Raw genomic sequence first — 19,323 nt, 5'->3', positions numbered from 1 at the left:
GATTCTTCAGACGATTTCTCATTCGTACTCCCGTTTCGACTCATGGATGGATGAGTTCGAGGACGGGTTGCGTCATATACGGAGAAAAATATTATAAAATGACACGTGTGGCTAGCAGCCGTGAAGTATACGGCAGGTACGTATTTCGCTGGACATATTTCGTATGTAGCCCTGAAGCACTCGCGTCCAGGAATATTAATGATTATTATACGTAAAGGCGCACAGCAGTTGACTGTCCTCCTGCGTAGGGACCTAGATCACTAATAAGAACGGTGTCCGGTGTCTGCTATTTCAAACGTTTCACGACCTGACTCAAATAATTAAGGCCAGTGTGCTCTTTATTCCCAGGAATCCATGAGATACGGTGTAGTGCCCCTCCAGGAAGTAATCGAGAAAGGAAAAACTGCATATCATCGGCGATCCCTTCAGGTGTAAAAAAAACTAAAAGTGAAAACAAAGATTAAAAGAACGACCAGCATGTTCTTTGGATTTTCCTTGTTTTCAACATTGATATAAATCAGTGTGGTAATTCGGATCACTGATAAATAAAAAAAAAACAATGGCTATATCACGAAAGGTCCAATTTGTTCCATTTCCATTCCTGCACTATTCCCCACACATGCTTAAAACGGAAAACCTCACCTATTACGCACTCAACCGTTTTCGTTTTACATAGAACATGGAATAGTACAGCACATCACAGGCCCTCCGGCCCACAATGTTGCGCTGACATTCAACCCCTGCCTCACATATAACCATCCACCTTAAATCTCTCCATATACCTGTCTAGTAGTCTAATAAACTTCACTGGTGTTTCTGCCTCCACCACTGACTCAAGCAGTGCATTCCACGCACAAACCACTTTCTGAGTGAAACACCTTCCTCTAATATCCCCCGTGAACTTCCCTCCCCTTAACTTAAATTCATGTTCTCTTGTACTGAGCAGTGGTGCCGTATGGAAGAGGTGCTGGCTGTCCACTCTGTCTATTCGTCTTAATACCTTGTTCATCTCTATCATGTCTCCTCTCATCATCCTCCTCTCCAAAGAGTAAAGCCCTAGCTCACATAATCTCTGATCATAATCCATACTGTCTAAACCAGGCAGCATCCTGGTTAATCTCCTCTGTATCCTTCCCAATGATTCCACATCCTTCCAATAGTGATGCGACCAGAAATGGACACTGTCTACAAAGTGCGGTCTAACAACAGATTTATAGAGCTGCATCATTACATCGCGTCTCTTAAACTCTAAACCTCCACTTATGAAAGCTAACACCCCAAAAGCCTTCTTAACAACTCTACCTACATATGAGGGAACTTTCAGGAATTTGTGCACATATACCCCAAGATCCCTCTGCTCCTCCACACTACCAAGTATCCTGCCGTTTACTTTGTACTCTGCCTTGGAGTTCGTCCTTCCAAAGTGCACCACTTCACACTTCTCCGGGTTTAACTCCACCAGCCACTGCACAGCCCACTCCTGCATCCTATCAATGTCTCCCCTTCCCCCCTATTAAAGCTCTGAAATCCAGGATTTATTCGTCCAATCTGTACAGGTCCCATCCTCCCAGGAAGAGATCCCAATGATCCACAAATTTAAAACTCTGTGCCCTGCACCAACTCCTCAGCCGCGCATTCAACTACCATCTCCTCCAATTCTGACCATCACTACCACGTAGCACTGGCTACAATCCTGAGGACGGACCCTTGAGTTCCTGTTCTTCAGCTTCCTGCCTAGTTCCCGAAACTCACACTTCAAGACCTCATCCCTCTTCCTGACTATGTCGTTGGTACCAACATATATCACGACTTCCGGTTGCTTTCCTTCTCGTAACAATATGTCATGCATCCGGTCAGAGACATCCCGTACCCTGGCACCCGGGAGGTAACAAACCATGCGGGTTTCCTTCTTATGTCCACAAAATCTGCTGTCTGCTCCCCTCACTATAGAGTCTCCAATGTCGACAGCTCTCCTCTTCTCCGTCCCATCCTTCTGCACCACAGGGTCAGACTGAGGGCCAGAGGCTCTGCCAGCATAGCTCACACCTGATCGGTCACCCTCGCCAACAGCATACATAACGGTAAACTTATTATTCAGGGGAATGGATACAGGTGTGTTCTGTACTACCTGTCTATTCTCCTTCGCTTTCCCCCCTCGCACTGTCACCCAATGACCTGCTTCCTGCAGCACTAGGTGTGACGACGTCCTTGTAGCTCTCATCTATGACTGCCTCATTCTCACTCATGAGTCGAAGGTCGTCCAGCTGCTGCTCTAGATTCCTCACACGGTCTTCCAGATCGCCCAGCCGCAAGAATGTCGCGCCGATGTGACTCTGCGGGAGAGGGCAGTTCCCCCAAGAATGCCACATCTCACAGGGGAGGCACATCACCGTCTCAGATGGGATTGCAAAGACTAACTGGGAAGAAAGTAGTCCTCCGCCTCTTATCTTCGAAGCCTCTCGAGACAAAGCCTCAAATTTCCACTCCTTCACTGGCCGCTTTCCACAAGTCGCTCCGCTTGAGCTACCCCTATATTTATTTGTTTGAGCTTTTCAAACTATTTGGTCACCTGACATCGATTATCCAATCACCTACTTTCTGCTGAAACTGAGTTATTCAAATCTTGATTGTTTAATCAACGGCTTTCTGCTGAGATATACAAATCTTGATTGACTTTTCACCTCTTGACCTCCGCAAAAGGAGTTTGCTGTTTGGGCCAACTATGATGGTTTCATTGATCTGTTCTAATCATGTGTGTCTGCATACTGACGTCTTGTTCGCCTCCATCTGCATTCCGTACCGTTTGTTCTCCGGTTACCGTGAATCGTTGTATCCTCATGTACCTCACATGCCATATGGAAATCGCATTGCCCTGCTACTGCTCAGAAGACTGTATTCTCTTGATCTGTGACCAGATGTGCACCATAATACCCGGTGTAATGTCCATAGGATTTGACTGCACTTCTTCCACGGGATGTGAAGCCTACCATGTACTCGAGGCACCAAATGGGGAAACATGATCATATGAGAGCAGTTAGTTCACGAAATAGAGCTCATTCAATGGCATTTGTCGTCACTGCTGCTGCACTCTGTGTTGCTCAGAAGCCGTTTTATATCCAGACCAGAAACTTCCAGCAACCCGTCATGTTGAACTTTGGGATGGAAGCACTCAAGGGGAGATTGAGTAAGGGGGTGAGAAGGATCCACTCCGATTTTCGTGTTTTTACTTTGTGTTTAGGTTTTGGTAGCTTTGCATTTTGGCCACTTCTTCCAATTTAATGAAGAAGAAAAAACTAATACGGTATTTCCAAATATATTTCAAAACTCATATTGTCAAAGAAAGTCATTTTTCTCCGAAGTTCGTTAGGATCCCGTATCTAAAAGGATCTCAACTCGACACCCAATTGTTTGGGACGTTAATCTGCTGAGGAAATTCGATGCCATTTAAACGCAATTAAGATAGTCTGGAATATCGAGCTGAAGGGCAGTTTATGAGGCTGAGGCACCGACAATGGTTTTCGAACTCCAAATAATACATTTAGCACATTTAATATTATGGTTGCAGGAAGCGATTTCAGAAGCAAAGACTATTCGGGTACCCTTATGAACTGAGAAAAAAAAAGATAGAAGATAGGCTACATAGACATCCAGTTCCCTCGTGATAAAATATACCCAGGACAGTAGACCAAAATTGAAAGTTCTGTTTCTGCAGACAATTGTATTATGACACAATTTGTCTCCTATCCTTGGATCTTATTCTTAGAAGATAAAAAATTACAAGTATTCATTCGAAGAATCGATTCCGCTGAAAGCCGAGGCCTTATTGTTAACAAACCAAACTGCAAACTGGTTTCCATATTCAAAATATAATATTGTAGCCAGCATTTGGTCCATAATGACAGACAAGGAAGTTCTAAAACAGAACATCATTTTTATTGCGATAGACACAACAGAGCAGTCGCCGTCTCATACCGACGAGGGTGGTAACAATCATACACTCCGTTTGAAGTTAGGGTGACCGACAAATACACAAGCAGATAACAGTATAACCCCAGCTAAAATGTAATAAACGTACTGTTCCCACCTTAATCGCAGAAAAGCATCTTAACAGAAGAAAAATAAACAGTACTGGTCATTAGAAATGCAGAGGCAGGCTGTCCACCGCGCACCCATCCGGAAAGTCACACTGCTCCCACCCAAGCGGCCAACCGTCGCCGGCAAGTGCAGAGTCAAAAGTAAGGAGCAAAAATTCAGAAAAGCTTTGACCCTGCTGCCTGTTTGTGTGAGGCAAGAGGCAGGACATTACGAGTGTCAATTCCTTCCTTCGGCCTCGCGGGGTTAGTGGTGACTATAGTCTGAAACGATGACAGACGGTCCCGTTGCAACAAGACTGCCTTACGCCACTCATGCAACTGCACCCTATTTAACTCGTTTTTGATTCTGTCGAGTACCTCTCCCGGTCGCTTCCAGTGGCTTCCAAGCCTGGCAGCTAGTCACTTCTTCCGGGAGGGTCTGTACTCACATACTGTGGCCTCGAAGATGCTCTGATGTATTGACACACTACACTGGCGGTCCAGCCCTTTCTGGGACTTTCAAGAGCCGCGGCATTGTACAAGCATTACCCAGGCCAGTAAAAGCTTTTCACATAGACTGCCCAGCATCTTTGCAACCCCTATATGGACAGCCGTTACCAGCCAATGGAACGACCGCAGCACTGTCGCCCGGAGACCCTCGGGGGATCATCTGCCGTAAGGCTCTGTCACCATCAAACGAATGCTACCGCCTGAAGAGCAGCCCGCCGAGGACCTCCAGCGTTTCCTACTGTGAGTACAGTATAGGGCTTTGGTTTCTATATCCACGGCGTCCTACACTCAGCCATTCTCTCACGCGGGCCAACAGCGGATCGCCCAACTTTTCGCTGCACAACTGCTGGTCCATGATGTCGAAGTTATCGTGGGTTGTCTCCTGAAAAGCTATAAAAGCTGCTTCCCCGTGTTTCAGCTGTGCTGCGCTGGGCCGCGGCCGGGTGTGCTGCACTACCACGGGCTGCTATGAAACTGGCGGTGCTTGCTGCACCCGGTGGGACGGCTTCCCGGAGCTGCCCTGCCAGAGTGCCACCGTTTTTGTACCAGGGAGAGTTTTGCATCCACATGGGACGCCCAACGGGTCAGCAGGTCCATGCCAAGGATTCAGGGCTTTTAAATGTCGGCAGGCCACATCTCGTGCACCACTGTGTTTTTCTCCACTGCGATTAGAAACCCGCTCTTCTTTCGCATTGGCGCACTGTTACCGATGGTCGCACCAGCTGGACTGCCAGGCGTGGATGACTTGTCCTTGAACGGATGATGCTGTTGGTTAACCCGGTGTCCACCAACGCACAGCTTTTGATGCCCTACACCATGCAGTCCACGTATAATCCTTGCTCCTCACCCAAATGGACAACACGGAGTGGTTCTGCGGGAAGACTCGGGCGGCGCTTCCCGCTCGACTGTTCCCAATGGCTGCTCTGTACTGTGGCGGTGTGCCGGTGCGGGGTATTCCCCCGCGAAATGACCTGCCTCACCGCACCGCTAGCAGAGATCCTTTCATGGACAAAGGCGGGGTCGGCGAAGCGCTGGTTGCAACTGTCTCACGGGCTCCTCTTCGTCAGTTTCTACCTCCGCCTCGGTAACAGAAGCCCGGGTTCGCTCCGTGCTGGGCGATGCTGGATCACTTTTTGGGGGGTGGAGAGGTAATAGTTAGGCATAGGAGGGCATTCAGCCAGAGAGGCATTCCACAGAGATGTAACACTGAGCTTCATAGGAAAAATTCCAACCTGTGGCCATCAAACTTTACAAGTCCTCCCTCGGACTCTCAGACAAACCTGTGCCAATAGGTTGATCGTGGACCTATTTCCACTTGGCATGACTAACTTATTTTAATTAATTATTTACTGTTTTATATTGCTATATTTCTTCACTATTCTTGATTGTTGCGTCTGTTACGAAACCCAGTTTTCGTCCGGATCAATAAAGTATGTCTGTCTGTCTGTCAGTTCCTGTCAGATCGATGGCAGATGATAAGATTGTGATCTCTAACCTCCAGACAGGAGACCTTCTGGGCTGTGTAATAAGTGTCCCCCTTTACTCCCTGTGTACCCATGAATTTGGCCCCACCCAGAGCTCTATTCTGCTAACTAAATTTGCGGACGATACTACACTGACTGTCCCAATCTGAATAAATAACGCCCTAGAGGGAAGAAGTCACCATCACTTTAGATGGTGGAGCTTGTTTTGTATGGGCCCCAAATACTAAGTACTTTCTACAGGGGCACATTTGAGAGCATCCTGCCTGGCTGCAGCACTGCCTAGCAGAGAAACTGTCCTTCCCTTAAGCGAAGAATTCTGCTGAGAGTTGCAGCGGAAAACCCAGAGAATTAGCAACTGTGAACTTCCCATGATTCGGGACATTTACAAAGTCAGATGTGATAAATGGCCCGAAAATTCATCGGGCCACAAGTCACCCCAAAAAACAATCTATTACAGCTGCTACCATCCGGCATAAAATCCAGGACCAACAGGCTCAGGGACAATTTCTTCCACCAACCCATCAGATGATGAACCACGATGACGAGGGTATTTACATCTCACCTTCACTGTTCTATTGATTATAAATTATTATAAATTGCTGTGATTGCACTTTGCTCATTGAATCAAAGGCATAAACTAAAGATGCTTACTCCTCATGCATGTGAAGGAGGCAAAAGTAAAGTCATTTCAATTCAAAAACATAAAGTGCTGGATCTGTTTTCCTGGATGTTTTGCCAACGGTGACATTAAATATGTTTTTCTGTAAAGGAAGATAAGGGGCAGGAATACCGAATAAGGTAATTCAACAACTCTTGTACTTTAATGCGAGATATGGAATTAGAACTGCTGCCGGAGGCAAAAAACGAATGGGGTCTTTTAAGAGGCTCCTGTATAGGTATATGGAGCTTCGAAAAATAGAGGGCTATGGATTATCCTAGATAATTTGTAAGGTACGACCTGTTCGGCATTGCTTTGATGGTCGAAGGGCTTGCATTTTGCAGTAGGATTTCTATGTTTCTATGTTTATCTGCAGGTAGAAGTGGATTACGTCCATCTGTGACAATCGTGCAGTACAGAGAAACAAAATAAATCAGTTAATGGACCCCTGTTGGAATATATAATATTTAAGTGACTGACTGAGAAACTAAGATAAAGAGAGATACAGAAGAAGAGAGGAAGAGAAAAGGACGGCTAGAAAGGGGGGGCGGGGAGAGAGAGAGAGAGAGAGAGAGAGAGAGAGAGAGAGAGAGAGAGAGAGAGAGAGAGAGAGAGAGGGAGACAGAGAGCAACTCGACAACAGATAAATATAATACACATCTTAAATTGACATCTTCCTTCAGATAACCCTGCCGAGTGATTTTTTTTTTGTATTGCTAAATATGTAGTGTATAACACACATTCTTTGTTTGTTTTAATGTTCATTGCAGAAGCAGGGACACGGACTTGTGAGGCCACCAGAGGGCACAGTTTTAAGGTGCTTGTCAGTAGGTTCAGAAGAGATATCTGTGGTAAGGTCCTTACGTAGAGATTGGTGAGTGTGTGGAATGGGCTGCCGCAACGGTAGTGAAGGCGAATAGGATAGGTTTGGATAGATAAGAGGCTTTTGGATAGGTTCAAGGAACTTAGAAAAATAGAGGGCTGTGGGTAACGCCAGTAATTTCTAATGTAGGCACATGTTATGCACAAATTTTGGGGCTGAATGTCCTGTATTGTGCTGTAGGCTTTCTAAGCTTCCATGTTTGCTTTTCGGCTCAGATTTGGACATCAAAGCAGAATTACTCAAACAGAAACAAATACCAATTAAGGAAATATAATGAATCATTGATCGGATTTGGAAGAAAATAGAGAAACATCGACATCGCCTGAAGAAAAAGATAAGTGTATATAACAAGAATTTGCTGAAACATACTGATGGCGTTTTTGCGTTGTTCTAGACGATGGGTTGGCTGGGAAGTGTTTGTCCTCATTGTGGCATCTTGCTCTGAGGGAAATAGTACTTTTAGCAAAGGGTGGAAGTCTTGTTTCGAAAACATTAATGAACAAGAGCTCACTCTTCCATTGGCCTGAGACTATTTACGATAGAGACTTGTGGAGGCACAGTCGTTAATAATATATATTCAAAGCGTAACTTGGATATTCATTTAAGTTTCAAATCGGTCAAGCGGCATGGGTCAGAACTGGAGAGGGATTTATTGGTAAGATTGCATGGGGCGTTATTTTATTTAAGAATCGAGCAGAAGTGACGCTACCATTCGCTGAACATTTCCGTCAATCTTCATTTCAAGTGCATTTAAACTAAGACACATGTTTGAGACAGTCCAATAAAGAAGTTGTAAGAACAATGTTGTATAATTGCAATTTTATGCAATGTGAGTGCATTGGTCATTTGGAGTGGAACATCGGAATGTACAGCTATAATGTAATGTTTGGATAGAATGGAACGCGCCTGCTTCGCAATAAGTACTTTTCCACCCTGGCAAGCAACGGGAGTTGATTCATTCAAGATGATCTTTGAGTCTAAATGTGGAAGGTCCAAATTTATCCGGCCAATATGAACCAGGAAATACAGGACAACTGCATGCGATGAGTGCGAATTTTTAAAAAGTTCAATTGAATGTACAGGATAAAGTCTGTAAAAAACAAAAAAACTTCTTGCCTTAAAACAACAAATACTAACAGGGTAGAGACCACAAATGCTTAAAAATGCAAATGGGAAAGGTGAACTTTGCGTTAAATATTGCGAATCGACATTAACTACGTTGAGTTCTTCCAATATGTGTTATAATTTCTTATTACGATGTTTCACTTAACTCCTGGATTACAAGTACTCCTTCTCAACAATGGGAAATGCGACCTGCAATAGTATACACGAAGATGTATGTATTGTTCCAAGTAATAGTTGAAACAACATCATCACTCCACCGGTGCTCTGCCTGCTGAGGAGAAGCACCTGATGATATAGGTACTGAGTCTATCTGAAAGAGGTAATTTAGTTCTAAGGGAATATATTCAACCCATGTGAATAATTCTTATTTTCTATATAACCGCATGGACAACTGCAGTGCAAATAAAATGTAAAACATGGAAATCTACAGCATATTACAGGCCAATCTTTTGGCGACCACGCAGTCTACCCGAGAATTTCCCGAATGCATTGCCCTCTATTTGTCTAAGCTCCATATGCGGATCTAAGAGGCTCTCAAAGGACGCCATTATATGCTTCAACCATCGTCACAGTTAGTGCATTCCTGGCACTCGCCAATATATGTGTGAAAATTCTGCCCCTGACATCCCATCTGCACTTATTTTCAAGCATATTAAAACTATGCCACCCCTTGTGTTAGCCAATTCTGCCTTGGGAAAAAAGCCTCTGGATATCCGCACCAACAATGTCCTTCACCAACTCTTGCATGATTGCTCTGACATTCCTGTTTTCATCCTTTCCTGTCCAAAAACTGTGTAACATTTTGGAGAGCTTTTACTTTTTGACCCTCACAGATCCCTTCAGCACCAAAACTAATCTCCGCACGTCAAATAGTTACAGGAGGTATTGAGTTGGGAGAAAATAATACACGAGGAACGTTTCTTTTAGTATGGTGAACTTAGCTTTCAATTTTTATTTTCTCATTGAACTTGATTTTTTTGCAGATAAGTTGCCCGAAGTCTTGGGTGCAAAGATAAGCAGATTGCATTGTGAAAAGCGAATCAAGTAACACATCTGTAGGCAACTTATCTTTTACACACCGTATTTCACCAACCGCTGCTTTCAACACCTGGACTTGCCACACCCTATTCCGCTTCATATACCAGCATGGTCTCTCTGATCTGTCTTCTTGAATTGCTGGAACAACGTTTATCTCAGCTGGTTGAAAATGCACTCTCGTGGGATCTCGAAGGTTCTTATTCTGCGTGGTTGTACACATGTTTTTGCCGAAATCAGTTTTAACATTATAATAAAGAGACTCAAGAAAGACGTAGAGAAAATAACTCCACATCTACTTATATTAAACTGAAGCAGTTTCTCTCTTCCAATCCGGAAAACCAATCTGGCAAATCGGGCGGCTGATGTGCGTAACCACGGCTCAGTCTCAATGTTTATAGTTCATTGTTATTCTCTGTCCTTCTTCAAATATTATCTCCGGGAGTTACTGGATGCCAGAATATTTATCAGAAGTTCTGAACGATATGAGCAAAAATGTGTGGGCAGGCCAAAAGTAAAGATGAGATCCAGACGCCAAGCTGACAGGACAAAATACAGACTCAATGTCAATTGCAGTTATCATCATCAGTAAAGAATTTGAGGTGCCTAGGAATGACTATGAGAAAGGAATTATATTCTCCGGTGGTTATGTCTTAGTTCGAGCATCTGTATACCGGTCTGTCTATCTCTCTGTCTGGCGTCCCGCCACCTGTTTCTATGCGGAATTCTGATTTTGACACCACTTGAAATAAATTCCAGAGGCAATCTATGTCCAGAGAATTGATTTCAGAGCGGTAAATAAATCATCTCTACAGTGTTCCGACGGTTTAAACACTTTAATTACTTTAATAGCAGAATTGTCATTTTATTCGAAGTTTAATCGCGTTCTGTCGTGTACAGATGTGAATAATCACTGTTTACATGTGTATTTATGAATTGTGCTTACATGATGCAATGTGACTGTGATACTGTTGTTGGTGTTCAAATGAATTGCACTTGACTTTATAATTCATTCGTGAACAAAATAATCTTTGACTTTGTTCTGGGTTACGGCACGTATCATAGGAGCTGGCCCATAATGTGCACAGAAACAACATTGGACGATCTATTACCTAATTCTTTGATCGTGCAGTCCAGCTTAATTCTGACAGGCTCTTGATAAGAAACTGAGAATATTACTGCACAGAAACAAACACTTCGCACCTTCTTGACTATGTCGAACCATTTTTCCGACGAGTCTCACTGAATTACGCCTGGACTATATCCCTCCATAACCCTCTCATCCATTTACCTGTCCAAGATTTTCTTAAATTTTAAAATTGAGCCTGCATTTACCACTACATCTGGCAGCTCATTCCACACTCCCATCACACTCTGTGTGAAGCACCCCCCCCCGTGCCATGTTCCGTTTAAAGTTTCACCCTTCAGCTTTAAAACATGTTATCTGATTTTTTTCTCTCCCCTAGCCTCAGTGAAAGAAGCCTGCTTGCAATCACTCTGTCTGTACCCATCATAATGTTATATATCTGTCTCAAATCTCCCTTTATTCTTCTCCGTCCCAAGGAATAAAGAACTAACCTATTCAACCTTTCTCTATAACTCAGTTTCTCTAGTCTCGGCGTCATCCATGTAAACTTTCTCTGCAATCTTGCAACCTTATTAATATCCTTCCTGTAATTAGGTGTAAAGAAATTCAGACAATATTCCAAATTCGGCCTCAGCAATGTCTTATGCAACCTCACCATAACATTCCAAATCGTATACTCAATACTTTGATTCATAAAGAGCAATGTGCCAAAATATCTCATGACGACGTTATTTACACTTGACGCCACTGTTAGCGAATTATGAATCTGTATTCCCAGATCTGTCACGTCTGCAGCACTCCTCAGTATCCTAACATTTACCTGATATGTTCTACCGTGGTTTGTACTTTCAAAAGTGCAATAAATCACATTTGTCTGATTTAAACTCTATTTTTCAGCCCATTTTTCCAGGTGGTCCAAATCCCTCTACAAGCTTTGCAAGCCTTCCTCACTGTCCGCTACATCACCAATCATTGTATCATCAGCTGATTTGCTGATCCATTTTTCCAGTTTATCATCCAGATCATTGATGTAGATAACAGATAACAACGGTCACAGCACTGATACCTCTGGTACACAATTAGTCACAGGACACCACTCAGAGAAGCAATCCTCCGGTACTACTTTCTGGCTTTTCCCACTGACCAATTATCTAATCCAATTCACTAACGCACTACGTGTACCTAGCTACTCAATCTTACTAACTATCATCCCATGCGCGAGCTTGACAATGCCTTACTGACGTCAATGTCGACAACATCCACTCCCTTCCCGTCATGCACTTTCTTGATATCTTCCTCGGAAAAAACTCTGATAGATTGGCTAAACATGTCCTTCCACGCGCAATGCCATGTTGACTCACTCTAATACGTCCCGTCTATCGCAATACTTGTAGATACTATCTCTTAGTACTCCATCCAATAATTTACCTCTTAATGATATCAAACGTACCGGCCTACAAAATCTCGGAAGACATTTAGAGCATTAAAAAAACGGAAAATGAGATAGCCTCCAATCACCAAACCGGTAGATACCGACTTTTAAAATATTTCTGCCAGGGACCCTGCAATATCAAGGCCAGTCCCCTTCGAGGTCCGAGAGATATCATTTCAGGTCCTGGGAACTTATCTACTCTGAGTGTCTGAAGACAGCAAGCAGCTCCTTCTCGTTAATCTGCATAGGTTCCATGACCTCATTACCTGTTTGTTCCTTATTTCCATAGACCCCAAACCAGCTTCCTTAGTAAACACAGTCGCAAAAATTCATTTAAGATCCCCACGATTTCCTTTGCTTCCATCCATGGCCGACCACTCTGATCTTCAAGAGGACCAATTTTATCACTTAATATCCTTATGCTCTTAAAATACCTGACGAATCCCTTAGGGTTATCCTTTATCTTGACTGCCAAAACAACCTCATGTCTCAGATTAGCCCTCCTGACTTTATTTCTTAAGTTGTTTTGCTCTTTTTTATACTCCGCAAGCAGCTTATTTGTTCATGTTTCCTATAGATTTTATATATCTCCCTGTCTTCTTCTCTATCAGCGTTCCCGTATCTCCAAGAACCAACGTTCTTTATCCTGATTCACTTTGCCTTTAATCCTGACAGGAATATAGAAAATGCGCACTCTCAAAATTTCTCTTTTGAATGCCTCCCACTAACCAAGCAAATACTTCCCAGATAACAAACTGTCCCTATACACGCTCTTTCAATCCTTTCACATTTCTTCAAATTTGTCCATTTACCAGTCTAGAAACTTAACCCGCGGACCAGATCTATCTTTATCCATGACCAAGTTCAAACTAAAGGTGTTATTATCACTGGAACCAACGTTTTTCCCTACACACAATTCCGTAACCTGTCCTAACTCGTTTCTTAACAGAAGATCTAATATTGTGTCATCTCTAGTTGGTACCTCTATATATTTATTTAGAAAACTTTCCTGAACACATTTTACAAATTTAACCCGTGTGGACCCTTAACAGTATGGGTGTCCCAATCAATATGTGGAAAACTAAATTCCCTTACTATCACAACTTTATGTTTCCTGCATTTGCCTGCTATCTCTCTGCAGATTTTCTCCTCCAATTTTCTCTGAAAACTGGGTGGTCTGTAGTACACCCCCATCAATGTGGTCATACATTTCCTGTTTCTCAGCTCCCCCCATACTGTCTCAGTAGACAAGCGCCTAAACTGCCTCGTCTGAGCACTGCTGACAAATTTTTCTTGACACGCAATACCAATACACCACCACTCTTCATCCTTCGGCCTTTATCACGCCTGAAACATCTAAACCCTGGAACATGAAGCTGTCAGACTTACCTTTCCTTTAGCCAAGTCTAGCTGATGGCTATAATGTCATAATTCCACGTGCCAATCCACCTGCCTTCCCCACAGTACTTCTTGCATTAAAATAGGTACACCTCAAGAGATTATTACCACCGCACACAAGCCTTCTATGTCTGACTCTGCATGAATTTTTAACATAATTTATTTTCACTCCCGCGCCACTATCTGCTCCGTCACTCTGGTTCCCAACCCCATGAAAATCTGGTTTAAACCCTCCCCAATAGCACTAAAGCCGTCGCTGAAAGGATTTTGCTTCCCCGTAGTTCAGTTGCATCCCATCTCCCTTGTACAGGTTTCACCTGCTTCAGAAGCGATCTCAAAGTTCCTGAAATCCAAATAAAAAACTGCCCCCTACACCAGTTCCTCAGCCACAGCATCGTACTCTTCACTACACTGGCACGTGGCACAGGTAGAAACACTGACATTACCGCCCTCAGGTTCCCGCTTTATAACGTCCTACAAAGCTCTCTATACTCACTCGTCAGGATATCCTCGCTCTGTATTCCTAGTTCATTGCCACAGCTGTATACCATGATTCGGCTGCTGTGAAATATAGGACGAAATCATGTATAACTGAAAGTTCCAGAAGCAAGTTTCTTTACCACATGCTGCGGAGCAAGTTTTGTTGAGTGCTCAGGTTTGAGCTATTCAATTGTAAACTGAAGAATTTTCCTGGATTACGGCTTGTCTCCTCAGACTCCTGCAAAAAGTCATTATAGTAGGATGAATAGGGACAAATGAAATCCCCAACGTTCACATCGGCGTTATAAACTAAAGCCAGTTTGCAATCATGGGAGTTTGTCAACACCGGAAATGAAGAGTGCCTGCTTTGTTGATGTTCGGGCAGATTAAGCATTCGGCAAGATGTGCGACGAAGCACAGTTCAAATATGGATCACCATTTGCAATCAGAAAATGGAATCAGTTTTTCCGGCAGTTGAAGCCATTGGGATCAAATGATTCTCATTTGACAAACATATCTGGATGTAATTTTGAATGAAAAATAGAGCATAAAGTGTCACAAAATGCTGGTTAATTACGAGAATGCAGCCTTAATGTCTGTCGTTCTTCTACCAGCAGCACTTACGGATCCTTTGTGATGGGTTTTCGCCTTCACGGTAACGTCAAAAAAAAACATAGAACATCGGAGCACTTTGTCGATGCATTTAAATTCATGTTGGCTGAAGGTAGACTGGATGGTCGAATAACATAAATCTGCTCGTGTACCCTATGGTCTGACGAATGAGGAATTCAATCAAAGTGTCACCGAGGAAATATGGCAGCTCGAAGTTCAATAATGGAAGACTTATGTACGAGCATATTTGCTGCTTTTGCGCAGAAACACATTCAGTAACTGCCAGCTAATGAGAAAAATAAATTATTCACATCAATGACCGAACGGAGAATATATGCGCTGTATATATATTTTTGCTTCATTTGACAATTAACGTTCTGTTTCCTTCACTAAAACCCTGTCTGTATGATATGGTCAATATTCTGGAGAGGCACAACGAAATTGTTTTTGGAGATATGTCGGCGCTTCTTCCGTAATCTTGATGAGGCTGAAGGCAGCATTACCATCATGAACTTCAGGGTAACGGCAGCTACTTGTTACACCTTGTTGAACAGACGTACAGTGGATATTAAATAATCAAAAATTGGTCCTTGAGTAGATAACTATGAAGCAAAACACCAACAGAACATTTAGGAACATTATTAAAAACAGACACAACTTATGGAACTAATTCACAGTGTTTATGCTTCGTACGGATGTTTACGAAAATAGAAGGATCCAGGAAAAGTCATTTTTATCTCGATTATAGAGATTAGCAGACCCTGATATAATTTGCTTCGCTCTTTCTCTTTGAATCTAATTTCACTCCTACTGTGATCCATAATAATATACTGAATCTTTGATCTAGAAAGGTAAAACACACGTTTTATAGGACATTTTGTTGTAATTATAATTGTGGTTGCAGAAATGTTCTTGCTATGGTACTTCACAGACTGGCTATTGGGTCCTTCTGTTCGCCTTTCTCACTGGGTGTCTGTACAGCAGCGTGAAAGTACTTTAATTCTTTGTTGCTCCTTATGATTGAAAACCACGGTGGAATTGCAGGAATTATCTCGGGGATAGAAATTACCAAACAAAATTGAAAGTAAACGGGCAACCCTGTATTGCTGGCTTTTGATCACCTCTGATATTGATCTAACGTTTAGTTTATTGTGGTTGATTTTTCTTCCGTTTGCCATTTATGATTGCATTCCACCCGAAGCGAATACGTTTTTTTTGCAGTTTAAAGGATTATCATTGAATTACCAATGCCCAAAATCCATTGGTGGGCTAAATGTCATATATTGTTTTTAATTGGCTATTCTCCACTAACGTTCATAATATTGCCGATGAATACACAAATATCTTTCAGTTAATATATGACTTTCATTTGCCGATGTATCAGATAGATTATCGAATTTAATTGATTGCTTCTAATTAGATGGTGAGGCAGATCGGCGACTCCTTTCCACATCTACCATCGTAACGAAATGCATCACTGGACACACGGAGCTCCCGACAGTGATAGATTTCCTGGTACACTCACCCAAGAATTAATAACCTTTTTGCGAGTTGTATTTTTTCCCAATGAGTATCGTGTCCACAACTCCGATCTGCCATCTCATTATCATGTTGCTGTGTGCCTCTGAAGAAACGTCCATCTGATGAACGATCACATTCACCTTCGACAGTTTTATCTCCATCTTCAGCGAGCAACGGGAACAAAGATATTTTATCGCGAAAACAATCCAACTGGCAACATGTTGCGTAGACTTTTCTTTGGAAACAAACGACGAAAAACGTCCGTTTATATGACAATTATAGACAACACATTCCGGTAATGCAATATAAACAATGAAAAGTGTTTTTAATGACTGGAATTTTTGTGATAGTTTAGCGCAAATTTTAAATTCCCGCTTACTCTTCCGCATGGTATTCTTGATCAACTATTTGACTGTGGGTATACTTCTGCCGACACGTAGAGTCTTCAGGAGGCTCGGTAAAACCTACAAAGAGATCGCGCGATCCAGAGTGGAAACTCGTACGCCAATTTACCTTAAACAGTGTTGTTGCTACCGTATGATGTGCAGCTTCTGCATTTGAAACTGTTGAATTAACTCCATCTATGTGCTTTCAAATCTAAAGCCCCAGAATTTATTTTCCAAACTAGCGGATATTTGCTGCAGCTTCGTCTCTTCTGCACCAGCACATGCATTTATATCGGGTGACACATGAAATTCAGAGAACAATTGAATACCACGACCGAATAAAGTGTACATATTCCCAATAGTCCCCAGCTAATCTTACTTGCAACCAATAAATGAAAAAGTCATGTTTGTCGGAATCGGGATGGACTGAAATAGAATGAGTGCTGCATTATCACAGCCATACTCACAGTAAAATGAATGCCTACAGAACTTAGAAGATAATCTATCGGCATGACTGTATTGAGCCTTATAAAATGTATATTGGCAAAGTAAGAATGTCATTTAATTTCATCGCAAATCCTGTTTAGCTGTTATTTCCGGAGCTGTAAGGCGGTAGTATCATTCTTACCAATCCGAAGAGGTTAATTTGGGGTTAGTTTATTATCATAAAATTTAACAAATTCGTATGTACGGAAACCATGAATTGCACCTTCGACCTAGAGGACCTTTCGTCATGTGAGTATATTAATGCAGCACAAGTGAAATCAATGGCGGAATCGAAAATACGATGTTACATTTTCTAAGAAATGTGTTGCAGGTAGTAATTAAAAATCAATGCCTCAACAGGCGATATTGAGGTAAAGGAAAAGGAAAAAAAATGTCTTATCCCAATTATCCTATAAATTTTCTATAGAAGCGGGATAAAAACTGACTTCACGCCCGCTGCTTGATCGCCATGCCTTTCATCAGTGAGGGCGTTAAAATAGGAAAATGATGTATTGTCCTAATATCATAAGACTATAGACATAAGAGTAGATTTAGCCCATGGAGCCCATCAGGCCTGCTCCAACGTCGATCATGTTGAATCACCTTTCCTGTCAGGTCCATTCTTCTACCTTCTTCTCCAAACATATGAATCCACTAATAATCAGGAACATATCGCCGCTTTAATTATGTGTAATGTCTTCGTCCTTGCAGCCGTCAACGTTAATAAATTACACGGATTCATTTCCCTCTGGCAAAATAAAGTTTACCTCATGTCTGCCTGCAGAGACGTCTTGTTTTCTTCCACTCCTAGTATTTCCCACTACTGGATGCATAACTTCCCGGTTAGCCCTCACTAGGTCTTTCAAATTTCGATCAGTTCTATGAGGTTCCCACACTCACACATAACTAACGATCACATCGTTGTTCCGGAAACCCGTTCTGACATTCCATCAGCTTTACATACGCCATACAATGCAAGTTACAGTTTAGGAAATCCTACACTCGGACACTGAACTCACATACTCTTCAGATTTGTCCAATCACAGCAAGGTGGTCTGCACCTTTTCTCTTTCTACAAAAGTTCTTGACAATGCAGTTCTAGACACTTTATTGATTCTGGTTCTCCTGTCCCAATTTGAAATCAGTCCAAGTCCGCTTAGTCTGCAATCCATTAGCACGTTATTGAGCGGAGTTCTAAGAAAATACAAGGGCAATGTTCCCACAATCTTCTGAAGTTTAGTACTATTTTAACTGAAATGATGAAGATTAACAACATCCTAGAATGTGAGACAATAATTTACAGCACGGACAGGACGGAGTGTAGTGCAGAGGTTATGATATTATCATTGCACCGATTTAAGCGAAAGGCAAGTTGTAAAATTTCCAAAGCTGCAGAAGAAGTATTTTAATGCGATCCATAAATTGCCGCTGAAAGTAATGTGAATACATTGCCAAGAAACGTGGTGGTTAAACCAATTTGCTGACGCCAGCTCGGACATCTGTAAGATGGTGGACCACTGAAATCCTAAGGGAACAGAAGACTGTTATAGATTTAAAAAAAAACACAAAACACATATGGAAGTCATAGAATATCTGCGCCTACCCTCAGCACGCGACTACGTACGTAAACAAACTTTTAGGACATTCCTGACTTCAGCAGCGTCCAGACATCTTGCTCTGACGCGATTGATTCCTTCTTCGGCAATAAATCGTTACCGACATCGATCTGTTTGTAAAATACTTTCATCGTATCAGGAAGAGAAGTGTAGTGTTGCCGTTTAGACCATGTCTGAACGTACTGCCTCAGACACCTCAGGTCTCCAGTTCAACAGAAATAACTGGATACTAGCTGTGAAGATTCCCGCCGTTTACCTTTTTCAGAAATTTGCAGGCAGAATGATTCCGCTAGAAAAACACAGATCGTAGCCCAACGGGGTAATAGATGGTGGGAAATTGTGAAATAGTGAAACTGCTCGTTCTCATCTGCTGAAATCGGCGCTTGCACACAATCGCACTAGGACCACCAGCAGAAACAAGAGCTTGGTCTGTGTTCGTTGAGGAGAGACTACACCTATACCTCACTGAGAAATAAAATGAGAGTTCTGTTCATTTGATAAGCAGTGCTGATATTTGGAACGTTAATATCAAGTGAG

The sequence above is a fragment of the Hypanus sabinus genome, chromosome 26 (genome assembly GCF_030144855.1).
Source record: "Hypanus sabinus isolate sHypSab1 chromosome 26, sHypSab1.hap1, whole genome shotgun sequence".
NCBI classification, from domain to species: Eukaryota; Metazoa; Chordata; class Chondrichthyes; order Myliobatiformes; family Dasyatidae; genus Hypanus; species Hypanus sabinus.
The sequence above is the reverse complement of the archived record's forward strand: the minus strand, read 5'-3'. Positions refer to the sequence as shown.